Source organism: Leptosomus discolor, chromosome 5 (assembly GCF_034619465.1).
Source record: "Leptosomus discolor isolate bLepDis1 chromosome 5, bLepDis1.hap2, whole genome shotgun sequence".
In the NCBI taxonomy this organism is placed as follows: domain Eukaryota; kingdom Metazoa; phylum Chordata; class Aves; order Leptosomiformes; family Leptosomidae; genus Leptosomus; species Leptosomus discolor.
The window spans coordinates 37,718,507-37,732,550 of record NC_141395.1 but is presented as its reverse complement, the minus strand read 5'-3'; positions in this window follow the sequence as shown (position 1 = coordinate 37,732,550).

Here is a 14,044-nt window from a genome sequence, read left to right as displayed (position 1 = left end):
CCTCATGTTCCATTTGTTTCCCACTCTTCTCCTTTCACTTCCATCACTGCCCTCTCTTCTCATGCATCCTTCCTTTACCTCCCTCTTTCTGATAGCTCCTCCTAACAACACATGCTTCCCCACATCAGTAAAGGACACAGAAAAGTCAAAAGCCTGATCAGCATGTGCTGCATAACATCTGTTGAGCATTGCATTACTTATTCTGCTTGCCTGCGTTAGTCCTTCCTCCACAGCTTCATCTTGTCTTCAGGGGCAATTCTGCCCTTTGCTCTCTGCTTGCAGAGGAAAGGAAAGTGATCACCCAATCCACTCACATAAATTGCTACTTCAGAGAGAGGCTTAAACCAGGCTCTAAATCTAAAGCTGTAGGATCCAAGCCCACCAGTTAATGCTGAAAACTTTCCCATCATGCCCCTGCTTAGACTGACAGACGTACTCCTGAGAGCATGTAACAGTTGGTACCACCCAGTCCAACTCCAGTCTTAATCTCAGCTTAGCCACAGGTGCTCTGGTAGCCCTTGAATACACACAGCCCTTGTCCCCATGGGTGTCCACGTGAAAGCCTGTCATACCATGTGCATCTTGGAGACACACTGAGTGTTTCTCTGGCCTATTACATGGCTTATGACTAAGAAAATACTGCAGACACGAACCCTACCACTTCTCATCTTTTCTCTCTCCTGGCCTACCAGTGGCATGATGAATCAAGACAGAAACTTGCTTACAGTAAAGTATCACAGCTACTGTGACAGAATTTATTCAAATGTCAGTTTGTACTTCACTTAACCATGTAACCTAACGTTTCTCAATTAACTGTCACGTCATACCTCATAGTAGAAGCTTTAGTTAATATTCTGTATTAAATTTATAAATAAAATACTTTAAATTTATGAATCATTTGCTGAATCAGATTTTGCATGACACAAAATTAAAATATAAGCTCTGAGCTGGCATGCCTTAAATATATATAATGCAATAAATACAATGCAAAATACACAAATTTATCTGTTTTGTCTATCATAACTTTTGGGCAGTATTTAAATTTAAATCCCATTTATATTTAGGACAATGCATACACAAATGTTTAAGTTCTGTTTCAGTCAGTGGGACACTGGTACATAGTGGAATGCAGTACTGAAAACACGAGGTTTTACTGAAATGGGTCCGTATCTGTGATCCCTTTCAGAGAAAAGACATTTGCTCCTTCATTTTCATACGTCAATTTAAAGATCAATCTTTTTAAGAGATATCTTCCCTAGCAGCTAAGTACTGCCTTCCTAAAAGCTGCCAGGTAGTTATTTTCTTCCATGTCCACATTTTCCTTCAAAAAATTTTTTAAAAAATTGGTTAGCCTTAGTAAGTCACTGCTTTTCCTCGACAGCAAAACCAACCAGATAGGCAATAGAAATTGCAGTAACATGTAGTAACATGCAGCAGAATTGGTTTGAACAGCTTCTCACTTAGCAGCGTTTTATGTAACAAAGGCAGTCAGGCAGAAACCCACAGAAGAGCTACCAGCAGCTGAGCCACACGGAGGGGAAGCAGCTCTGTCCTCACTACAAAGGAGAGACAACAAAAGCCACCTTATGCGAATGCTGCTGACGAGTGAGCCTGGCCCACATGGGTGCAGATGCGACACTGTGCCAGCATGATGCAACAGCTCATTCCCGCTTCGCATGGGCATCCAGTCCTTTGCAGGGAGATGAGCCTGCCCAATAGCTGTCCTTCACAAACTGCAGATTTCCAGTAAAACCAGCCATAATTAATAGCCACCTTGGCCTCTAAGACAAAGCCCCGCTAAAACCACCAGCAGCTCTTCCTCAACTTAAGTGCATTTGGATCAGAACTTGTATTTCACGCACGCTCTTAAAGCGCTTCAGATAAAGGCCAAGAGGGCTGGCAGTGCGGGCATGGCACATTACAGATAGACTCTTTTCAGAGGACCCCGTTGCAAAGAGCTTCTTAATGGATTTTGACTGTTGCATTCACTGTGAAATGAACATAGCAGATATTGCAGGCTAATTCATTAGCTTCTTATGATTAATTCCTGTTCTCATCACCATAAAAGCAGATTTCCTGTGGTTAATATAATGATCCTGATTCCCTCTTTGCTTACACACATTTAAGTCACCCACAGCTCCACTGAGCCCACAGCAGTTGCTACATCAAAACTAAAATGGGTTCAACGACTGGAAACTTGGATTGGGTAACATAGGTTTCATTCACCCTGGTCTCACAGTGCTGTCCAAAATGATTTTTAAGCTCTCTGTACGTGAGAATTACTTCTCTCATCTCTAGCAGGTAGTTGCCTCGAGGGTGAAAAGCAGCAGCTGTTTAACAGCACTCTGTTACACTGCCCATGAGCACAGGCTACGGAGCGAAGAGTGCCACATCCAATCGACATCACCAGGGAGAGTTTTGGGAGGTGTAATGTGATTATAGTCAAATCTGGTTTATCAGAATGGGATGGAAAACAAGACATTAGGCAAAATGGAATTTCGAATAAATGAAGGACCTTGGAACTTATCTGATAGACCTCAAGGGCCAGTGACTTACTTTCAGATGAAATAGTAGTTTGATCAATGGCATTTTAGATGACAGGCCTAAATGGTGGCACTGCTAGGGAACTTCTCCTGCTGTTTCAACAACTGCCATGGGAATTCTTGCTACTATAAGTCATCCAGATACTGGTTTACACTGTATTCAAAGGATGGTACTGTTTAGCAGAGGAGTGATCCCACAGCAACACGAAGGCACCAATGAATATACGATCTGGAATTAAAAGGGGAGAAGACAGAGGACAGGACGGAGAGAGAAATTGCCGGTCTCGGCTCCTCTACCATCCTACCTGTGTTTCTCTGGAAGATTTCCATTCAGATTGGCAAGCAATGGAAGAAAGCACGGACAGCTCAAAAGATACGGCTTTATGCTCTGTGCAAGGCTCCCAAGACACAGAGAACCAGAAAAGAAAGACAGAAATAAGAGTTCAGCAACTTTAACAACAAACTCTACAAGTACAGAGGAAGAATATGTTAAGTTTTATTTGAGTATTCAGGCTCTTAAAAAAGTCATACAAGAAGCAGAGACAAACATCATGTAACAAAGGAACAGGTAAACCACAGGAATATAATCAGAAAAGCGAAGGAACAAGATGAATTACAATTAGCAAGAAATACAAAAGGCAACCAAAAAATACGATCTGAAAAGCAGACAGGGTAAGTCACGGTTCAACATTTGCCTCAATTTTCACAAGATCAACAGTGAGCAAATACTTCATGTAATTAATTTTAAAAAGAACCACCACCTCGGGTCAGAATAGGGAAGAGCAGCTTAAGAAACACTCAAAACCAGACAGATGCAGCTCAGAAAATTTTGTGAATCCTCCGTAATTCAAGAAGAGTATTTAAGGTTTCAGAACAGATCCCAGAAAAGATCAAACATCACATTCTCTCTTGAAAGGAATCTGTGGGAAATTACAACCAGACATTTAAACCTCATCCTTGCAAAGACTTTGGAAAAATAAACAAACAAGTAGTTTAGAAGTACCTACAGGACAAGAGAGCAACTGAAAAAATGCTGCTGTCAATATGAATTTGCCAACAACAAATCCCAGCAAATGAACCTCATTCCCTCCTGATTTTGCATTTCTAAAATTTGAGTTTGACCCCAAGTTAGGACGAGCTTGTCACACTTAGGAAAGCATCTTCAACAACTAAGATCATTGCAGCATACTGCAGAGCATCTCCCAAATCTAAATGCAGGAAATCAAGAAAGAAAAGGACTGAACAGCCTATTGAAAGACGAAGCCTCAAACACATAACTAGATAAATCAGGAATAAGTAGCTAGGCAGTAGCTTGGCAGGAAAAGGCTTACTGTGGGCAAAAAAGGACAAATCACAGTTTTATTTATCCTAATGGGGATGCTGTCCCTAAAACACTGGGATAATTATTCCTTTTTCTTTGTTGGTGGTGATGTCTCAGCTGCGGAAGTGCCAAAATTTGGGGTTTGCACAGTAAGAAAGATATTGGCAAACTGGGGAGAGTCCAGATATAAGCAAAAGGGAGAGTTTGGGAAAACATTCTTCTAATCTTTCCTTGTAAGGCACATGTTTTCACACAGGTTTCTCTAAAGTACAGAAAACCAAACAGTAATAAAAATCTTCCAGCATATACAATTCGTGAAGATAAAGCAAGCAGGCAATTACATTCTAAATCAACAAGGGGGAAAGGAGGGATAAAAGAGGAATTCACTGGGCTAATTAAAAGCAAAGTTGATTTTTTTTTGTGTGTGTGGTATTTAAAAAACCCAAACTGCTACTGAAGGTCAAACAATTTATTTATGTATTTATTTTTATAAAAAGAGCACCAAGGACAGTGCCTAGACAGGCTGGCATACTCCTTGGAGTGAATGAGGATCCTGTTGTCCTACCCTACAGGCGCCTGGTTTCTATAACTGTGCAACTGTGCCTAGACTGTGCAACCAGTACAGCCCCCAGCAAAATTCACCTGGGCCACAGGATTGACTTACATTGCCTTCTCTCCATCCTTCAGCAGGCTTCCCAAGAAGCCAAATCAGGGTCACTGATGCAGAGCATGGCACTGCACCAACACTGCTCCCTCCGCACCTTTCTAATCTGGGCCAGCCACAGTGCTGGGGACCTCAGCCTCAGCCCCAATCTGCCATTAGGGTTTAGAAAGCCACAAAGCCTAGGGACACTGGAAAAGGCATGCCACGGGGAGCACAGCACTGCACCAACATTGCTCCCACTGCGTTAACATAGCCTCTCAGAGGACAAGGCAGGTGTGACAAGCCCTGCAGCTCTTCCGCATGAATCCCACCTACTGCTCCCCTCTTTGCTCCTGGAGATCTCAGTGGGGTGCGGAGGGCACCAAGGTTGGCCCTTGCCTCCCCACAGTGCCATTGAGATCGTATGTTAGGGTCTGGGAGCAAACGGTTTTACTGGGTCTGTGACCTGCCATCCCCACAACTTCCAGCTGGTCCACAGAGTGGGACTGGTTCAGATGAAGGTGTTTGTTAACACCAAAGTAGAGACTGAAGAACACAGATGCTCCTACCATTTGCAAGAAGGCTCCCTACCTCTTTTTAAAAGGGTTCAGAATTAAAGTCAGTCTTTGGGGCATGACAGCTCCTACATTTGAGCAAAAGACCCAAGCAATGATGCAGAACCTGTGAATGAAAAACCAGGAGAGCAACACTATTAAAAAAGACCGCAGAAGGAATGAAGAGGAGAGAATAAATGGAATAACTAATACACATTTGCTCCAAGGTTCTCTCTGCACCAATTGGCAAAAAGAATACAACTGAATCATTAATAATTGAAGGAACTTGAAGACAAAGGCATTTTCAGTCAACATTAGATAAACGGATGAAAGAGGGCTGTAATGAGAATTCTGATGATGGTATCATTTGGGGGGTTGGGAAGGAGGGGGTTATATTTAAAAGAAATGATTCCTTTGTAAAATGAGAGCAAGCATTCTCATTACTAATGCAGACAGACACATCTGAAAGACCTTATTCAGCTGATGGTGTCATCGAACACCCTTTTGGACACAAGCTTGCCACTAACAATATTAAACAAGGATAGGAGACTGCTGTAGCAAAATATAAAGTGTCACTTGTTTATATTTTTTAGCCCCATAAATCATTAAAGGGTGAATATTAACAAGCATCCAGCTTTCTGAGCTTTTCTTAACTCTGATGATTATCTGGACGTAGTTGATGGGAGCTTGAGCTTTCATTGCTTTTGGAATTTGGCCCTGCAGACCAAGCCAGGTCCAACACTACTAGCAAAACACACTGGGTATCCCTTCTCAGGAGCTGAAACTTGGGCAGAGGAATTTCCACTGTTACCTTTAAAGGCCATCAAGCAGTGGAGTCAAGCATACTCACATCTGCCTGTGGTTCAAAGCCTTGAGTTTTGCACAAGACAGTTTCTGAGCAACCAAACTGTGCAAAGAGACAAACAAAGGGCATGTTAATCTTACTGGCTTGCTGATGTATTTTGAGGGAAAGATGTTCATGAAAACTCAGCAAGAATGAAATGCACTGTTTTCATTATAAAGAATAAAAAGATATAATTTCAAAAAAAACAAAGACCAGGTTAGATTAATTTCCTAGGAGGAGGGAAGGAAAAACAACCCACAACTCTGTGTCATCTGCAGAAAGGACTAGTAGTGACCTGTCATGAACCGAAAGTTCATACTGTCAGTGTAACCAACTCCAAACTACTGATATATTCACCCAAGAAGCTATTCTTGCAAACCTTTTGAAGCCCTAGAAATATGGTAGAGCAAACCACAAAGGCATTTTCTATAACATCATCATAGAATCATAGAATGCATTGGGCTGGAGGGACATTTAAAGGTCATCCAGTCCAACCTCCCTGCAGTAAGCAGGGACATCTTTAGCTAGATCAGGTTGCCCAGAGCCCCATCAAGCCTGATCTTGAATTTCACCAGGGATGGGGCCTCCACCACCTCTCTGGGCAAACTGTTCCAGTGCTTTACCACCCTTATGGTAAAGAACTTCTTCCTAATATGCAATCTAAATCTACCCTTCGTCCTATCACTATGTGCCCTTGTAAACCATCCCTCCCCAGCTTTCCTGTAGGCCCCCCTCCGGTACTGGAAGGCCACTATAAGGTCTCCCCAGAGTCTTCTCTAGGCTGAACAACCCCAAGTCTCCCAGCCTGTCTTCATAAGGGAGATCATCACTTACCGCAGCTAAAGTCAATGGGAAACAACCAATTCACTACTTTGCATGAAGTTAAGACAGAAAATGCAAGAACAACAAAACATAGCACAACCTGTCTCTGGCCCCACCTGAACAAAAGCCTTAAACAGGAGGGGGGTGGCCCTCCTGCAACGGTTCACACCCAGAGGACTTCTTCCCAACTCTACACGAAGACTGCATTTTCTGGTCTGCTAGCTTTGCTCAAGTCACCTTCTATTGTCCCCTGAATATGCCCACTGCAATCAGCAGGATGACTGGAGCTGTAACAGCCACTCAACCCACGTAAGCATGGCAGGACAGACACTACAGAGCCTGGTTTTGGATGTACTCTGCAGGTGCAACACATGGAGCCACAGAAGTGGAACAGACAGAATCCAGTTTATAAGGACAGTGCGGGTTTTTTTCATTATCTTCTTCTAGCTGCTGGGGTTCTCTAACATGTAGAGTCATCTCTGCAACTCCTGGCTTTTGGGCACTACATTATTTTCTTGAGTCTCCCTGGGATCATGCCTCTTTGCAGATCTTGCTGCAAGCTCAGAAACAGCCCACTGTGTCGCAGCTCAGCAGTGTTTCAGCGAGCAGAGAGGGAGCTCCAGGGGTCATTCACGCCATCCACCTCAATACAAGCCTCCCCCAAAGGCACACACACTTCCTTCCCAAAACCGAGCCTTGACTTTAGCTCAGACTGGAAACCAAACCCCAAGACAACTCAAATACATTAAACTTGGGATTCACCTCACTTAATAGCAGCCCTTATTCATAGGACTTGCAAATTGCCTAATATTTTGTGCTGCCTTCACTAATCATTTTTGTGTTCCAGTAAACGCAAACCAAAAACCTCAGAACTTGGACAACTGGCAACATCATCCTTCAACATTTCATTGCTTACACTCAGACATAAATCTTCTGCCTGACAGAGCTTTCACAGGACAAGAGATTAGTGGAAAAGGAATGGGGTTTCATTATAGGATTTATTCTCTATTCATTGTATATGTGAGGTTTTTAAGGACAAAATCAGCCTGTGTGTTCATTTGGAAACTACCAATCCTCTCTTCAACTTAATTTCTTATTCTTTCCTATTCTGAGACTAAATTTTGAGTAACAGAGAAAGAAATATTTATTATACTTCTTAACAAAGGGGAACCATGAAAAGTCATTAATAAATCATGAACACCTTTACTAATAAAAAAAAATACAGGGCCATGCCAAAATAACCAGCTTTTACACATAAAAAAAACAGCATGCAAACAAAACGCAAGGAACCTACATCTGCTGCAGAGAGCTGCAGGTCAAGAGTCAGAAAATTCACATCTGGTAAGGCTACCTGAGCCTTTGTTAACTTGCGGTATTTCTCTAGGATATTTTGATTCTCTACACATCTACAATATGTGTGTTAAGGCCATCAGAGGGCTGGGAGCTCTAGAAAAACTCACGCTGTTTCTGAAACATAATCCACTGGTTATACCTGGGTGCTAGGAATTATCTGAGCTTTAACCACTGCAGTTCTGGGAAATGCAATTTTCTTCCACCCCTTTTTGTTCCCCCAGCAGACTGTATTTGCTGATCCTTCTTGCTGGATTTAGGCCACTTCCAGTTGCTGAACCCCATTAGTCCATCAGGCAGGCGCCCCAATAAAACCAGCTTTCTCAAAACAGATTTTCTTCTTGCCGCTGTTCTGCACTTTCACATTCATAGATCTCTTCTCTATTCTCTTCTTCAGCCACTCCTGAGGGCAGGGTTCAACTTCACAGAGGCAAGTCACGTAAGGAGCACATGGCAAGGTTCAGTAAAAGACACCAGCAGGACAAAAGGGCTGTCTTTTCCTTACACCCTTTGGAGACACTTAAGAGTACCTTCTCAGTAAAAAGACATCTCTACACATGCCCCATCTACTAACTGTCAAACAGACCAGCTGATTCCTGTCTCCCACATTTTCCAAATTCCAACTCTGTTACTCTAGAGTTAAATAGGATATATCAACCATTAAACACAATTAAAAGCTGTGAATACTTAGAAGAATTCAAAGCTTTTTTAGAAAAAATAAATGCATGAGCTTATCTTATCCTCTTGATTTCTGCTTCCTGAGTCACTACCTAGAGGTCACAGCTGATAGCAAGGAAAAAATAAAGGGTAGCTCTCCACCTCTGAACCTCACAAAGCTTTCAGGCTAAGAAAACATTGTCTTCTCCTAAATGATTTAGAATAATTATGAAATGTTCCTGTGTTATAAATATGGTAGCAAATGTCAATAAATCTAAAGTTAGATAAATGTGGAATACACACTTACATTACTAGCACTCCACTGCTTCCACCTTGCTTCCCTTGTTCTTCAACCTATTTGCTGGGTGTATTGGGTTTGTAGGGCAACGTTTTGGTGTGTGTGTGGGGGTGTTACAGGGGTGGCTTCTGTGAGAACCTGCTAGAAGTTTCCCCTATGTCTGATACAGCCAATGCCAGCTGGCCCCAATACAGACCTGCTGCTGGCCAAAGCTGAGCCCATCAGCAATGGTGGTAGCGCCTCTGGGATAACGTATCTAAGAACAGGAAAAAAAGTTACTGTGCAAGAGCAGTTGTGGGCAGAGAGAGGACTGAGAATATGTGAGAAACAACTCTGCAGACACCAAAGTCAGTGAAGCAGGCAGGGGAGGAGGTGCTCCAGGTGTCAGAGCAGAGTTTCCGCTGCAGCCCGTGGTGAAGACTGTGGTGAGGCAGGCTGTCCACCTGTAGCCCGCAGAGGTTAACGGCAGAGCACCCCGTGGAGGACCCCATGCCGGAGCAGGTGGATGCCCAAAAGAGGCTGTGATCCTGGGGGAAGCCTGCGCTGGAACAGGCTCCTGCCAGGACCTATGGCCCCATGGACAGCGAAGCCCAGGCTGGAGTAGGTTTGCTGGCAGGACTTGTGTCCCCACAGGGGACCCACGCTGGAGCAGTCTGTTCCTGAGGGACTGCACCAGTTCATGAAGAACTGCAGCCCGTGGGAAGGACTCACGTTGGAGAAGTCATGGAGGACTGTTTCCCATGGGAGGGACCCCATGCTGGAGCAGGAGAAGAGTGTGAGGAGTCCTCCCCTGGAGGAGGAAGAAGCGGCAGAGACAGCATGTGATGAACTGACCACAACCCCCATTCCCTGTCCCACCGCTTGGGGGGAGGACGTAGAGAAAATCAGGAGTAAAGTTGAGCCCAGCAAAAGAGAGAGGGGTCAGGGGAAGGGCTTTTTAAGATTTGGTTTTACTTCTCACTTCTCCCTTCTCTGATTTGATTAATTTCTTAAAAAAAACTAATTTCCCCAAGTCAAATCTGTTTTGCCTATGATGTAAATCGGTGAGTGATCTCTCCCTGCCCTCATCTCAACCCACGAGCCTGTTGTTATGTTTTTCTGTCCCCTGTCCAGCTGAGGAGGAGAGCGATGGAGCAGCTTTGGTGGGCACCTGGTGTCCAGCCAGGGTCAACCCACCATGCTGCAACATTTAAAAATTCTCTTTGACTCTTTAGCTTCTATTAATCTCTTTCCCCTTCCTGCTGCTTCTTTGCATTTCTGTGATTCCACTGAATTTCTCATCTTTCTCCACTACCCATGTCCTCAAGGCCTGCATCAGCTCTGCCACAGCACCTTGCTCACTTTTGCTGCTGTGGGCTGTGCCTGCCCTTCGCCCAGGCTCTCGCCAAAGGCCTGCAATCTCCCAGCTGTCCCAAGAACAAGGCTTTCACAGCCACATTACACTCCCCCACATGCTGCAGATCCTTGGGTACATGCTAAACACATGTCCCCAGCCAGGTCATCCTGCAAGTGGCATAAATGCTCACTCCATATCCCAAACCCACATAGTGTACCTGGTGAATCCTTCACTGTGCTTCTCCACCCTCTGGCTCTCATTCCCCCTCATCCCTGCCTCACTTTATACCAAGCAGACCAAGTGCTGCTTAATCACCTCACAGTGGTGTCAGGACGCCCAAACAACTACTGTTTTGCAATGCATGCCTCAATCCTCAAGCTTTAGCCCATGTGCTGGACCCTGTTGTCAAACCGCTTTCAAAAATTCAATGAGTATGCCATTGGGGCAAGCAAAATGGAGCAGTGTTTTCTCTCTGCTTTCCCCACCTAACCTTAAAGCCTTTTTCCTTGTCTCTTTCCATCCTCTTGAACAAGGGAGAAATCAAGTGTAGAAGTCTTCCCTATATAAAACTGTATTTTATTAATAAGTATACACACACACATTGATTCAGATTGAGTCAAACATACAGCCACAATAAAATAGTATTCAGTTATTTCTATTTTGTTATGCCTTGGTAAAAATGATTTTACACTTCAGTAACTTGAAAAACAAGTCACTATGGCCAGCAAATGTCTTCTACCCTGCAACATGCAATCTGATGAGCAGAAGGCAGAGTGCAAAAGGCAGGTATCACCTGAAGATAAAAGTCTCCTGACAGCATGCCCCTAATATCCATGCACTGAGCAGGTGCTTTCCATCTGATAGAGAACTCAAAGAGCAAGATAAGCTAAAAAGCTTAAGGCTTTTTTTGCTATCCGATTGTATTTTTATTTAACCACTACTTGTTGCTATTTAATTTCTGTGGCTCAAGGTTTTGCCCCTTTAAAAGACCAAAAGACTCTGTCATCCTGAATTAATCTTTCATTCCTGAAAAGCACTGGACTGAATCTCCTTATTTCACTCTGGGTACACCAAGAGTAGCGACAGCTGATCCTTGCCTGCACTGCCTAGTCAATTATTATTATTTCCTCCTGAAGCCCACAAAGACTCTTCAGGAGTGAAAGCTCTCTCAGTGCGAGTGCACTGTGCAAACACCTACTAAGAAATGAATGCATGAAATGAGATAATGGGTGGGAGGAGGAAAGAGGCTGGAAGGGGCAAAGTAGCTCACTTGGAACCAGAGGCAAGAGCCCAGTCCAGCTCCTGCACCTCTGCCCTGACTTCCAGAAACTGGGGGAGAAAAGATTTCCTGCAACCCAGCTTTTTCTCCACATTTGGCCTTCCTTACCCACTAGCAGGGCAAAAGATTATTATATTGTTTACATTTTATCTACACTGCAGCAGCTTGAGGCCTCAGACCCAAACCAGCCCCAGAGTACGAGGTACTGCATCTGCTTGCACCAAGCTTATCAGCTGCACAGCAAACAAATGACAATGTAGACAATGTAGATGCAAATGGACATCTGCCAGCTGCCAGATGAGGTGGTGTCTCAGATGGGACCTGTTGATGCACTTTCGCCTGGCACTGCATGACATGGGAATCCTCTGAGAACAGCACAGTGGCTTGGCTGCCAAAAGATGCTTCCTCGCACCTCCCAATCCATGTGGACGGGAAACAGGAAAGAAAGCAAAGAGGATGCAACTTGAAAATCAGCAGCAAGTGCTGTATAGACTAAGAATAGGACTAACACACACACACACAAAAAAAAAAACAAACCCACCCATACAAAATCCCTGTAAGCAAAGAGCAGTTGGGTCTGAACCACTTATAGTTCATGCTGACCTTGGCCAAACAAATCTAATGTTTCTACCAGTCTCTCTACATGAAAGACAGCCAAACCCCTGATGTAGACAGGTCCCTTCAAGCTCTTAAAAAACTGAATGCTAGCCCACAGAACCCTTTAAGATAAGAAAAACAGAAAAGAAAAATGTATTTTAAAAAAAAATTCTGTCTTACCTGAAGATTCAGAGAAATGACACTGCACTATGTGAAGCCCAACCCTATGTCAATGTCCTATTGAAAGCCTGGCTGCTGTCAGGGAAGAGCTGATCTAAGCAAAGCCTGACCTTAGGGACCAGAGTTCAGGAAGAGAGGGGAGGGGACCTGTAAGAGTCGGTCCGAAACAGGGCCCTCCAAGGCAAACCTCTCCCCAGCAGGAGCAGAGGCTCCAAAAGAAAGGCCCAGCACTTGCCAAGATGGGATAGATAGATGGCGCAGAGCAAAGCCCAAGCTGACAAACAGGCTTATTCATTTGCTTGCTGTTTATTATGTATAAGCATGGCGCCATCTGCTTTACTACGCCCTTCAAAAGGGCAGCCTGTTTGTCATCCTCCTGCTGTGGAGCACGGCGAGGCAGGCTGCTCTGTGCAGAGGGGAGGCTGCCTCTTCCTGAAGAGCACCCGCACTGAAGGGGTCAGGGTGAAGGGCAGGCAGGGAGGGACAGAGCCAGGGGAACAAAATCAGAAGATGGCTGAGAAAAGCAGAGCGCTCTCATCTCATGTGGCCAGGTGACTTGGGGTCCCATGGCAGGCTGAGCGCTGGCACTGCCAGTGAGGGGGAGCAGGGAGACTGGAAAGTGAGAAGGGAACTGGGATTTCACCCATGCTCAGGAGAACACAGCCTTGGCAAGAGGAGGGAACCCACAGTCCTGCAACTTTGCGGGACACTAAGTTGCTGCTTCCCGGGCCAGTTCTCCTTCTTCTGAAAGGATCATTCCCCAGACTGAGGGGAACTACCCTGGTGTCAAAGCAGTATGTACAATTATGGCCTGGGTCCCTGAAGAAGTTTGTTTACTGATTTTAGAGCTGCATGACTTCCAATAAAGAGACAAGCTTAGAAAGGTCACCTTGAGGTTGCCACCAAATGCAACAAAGCTGCAAGCTATGGGACTGTTCACTGAACACATGCACATCTCATGCAGTGTTGGGGATCCCAGTATTAGATCAATCACTCATCCCAACCCACCACTGATTAGTGCCATCCTCTCCCCCATACATGCCCAGCATGAGTGGCTGGTAAAGCCTCAGTGCAGCCCTGTGGAATCAAGTGCTAGAGAACTTCATATATATGTGTATGTGTGTGTGTATATATATATATACACACACACACATCACATAACTGTGAAACAGCCCATCTGCTCACGTTACAACACTTTAAACACATGCAATTAACCGAACCGAAATGGCATAAGGATCTGGATCAGTCAATGTCTTTTTCCCCAGCTCCCACTATTTCCACCTTCCTCTCACCCTAACATATGGAATGCCATATGAACTACTGAATGGATCATGCTAAAACCGGAGCCTGTAAAACTTATTTTTAATACAGATTACGGGGGGATATCGTCAGTCCGTGGTGCAGCATTGTTTGCCTTACAAGCTTGGTCTGTCACTACTTCTGGCAAGCCCCACTTCCAGTGCTGACAACTAATCTCCTAACTCTTAAATACTTTTCCTCAGTGCTCTGATATAAAACTGTTTCCTTTTGAGTTCCTTGGTGGGGACTTCGCAGCAATAGCAGGTCAGGTGACGGTTAGTGCACTGCAGTTTTTCCAGCCTGCTCCTGCCCTTCTAAAGT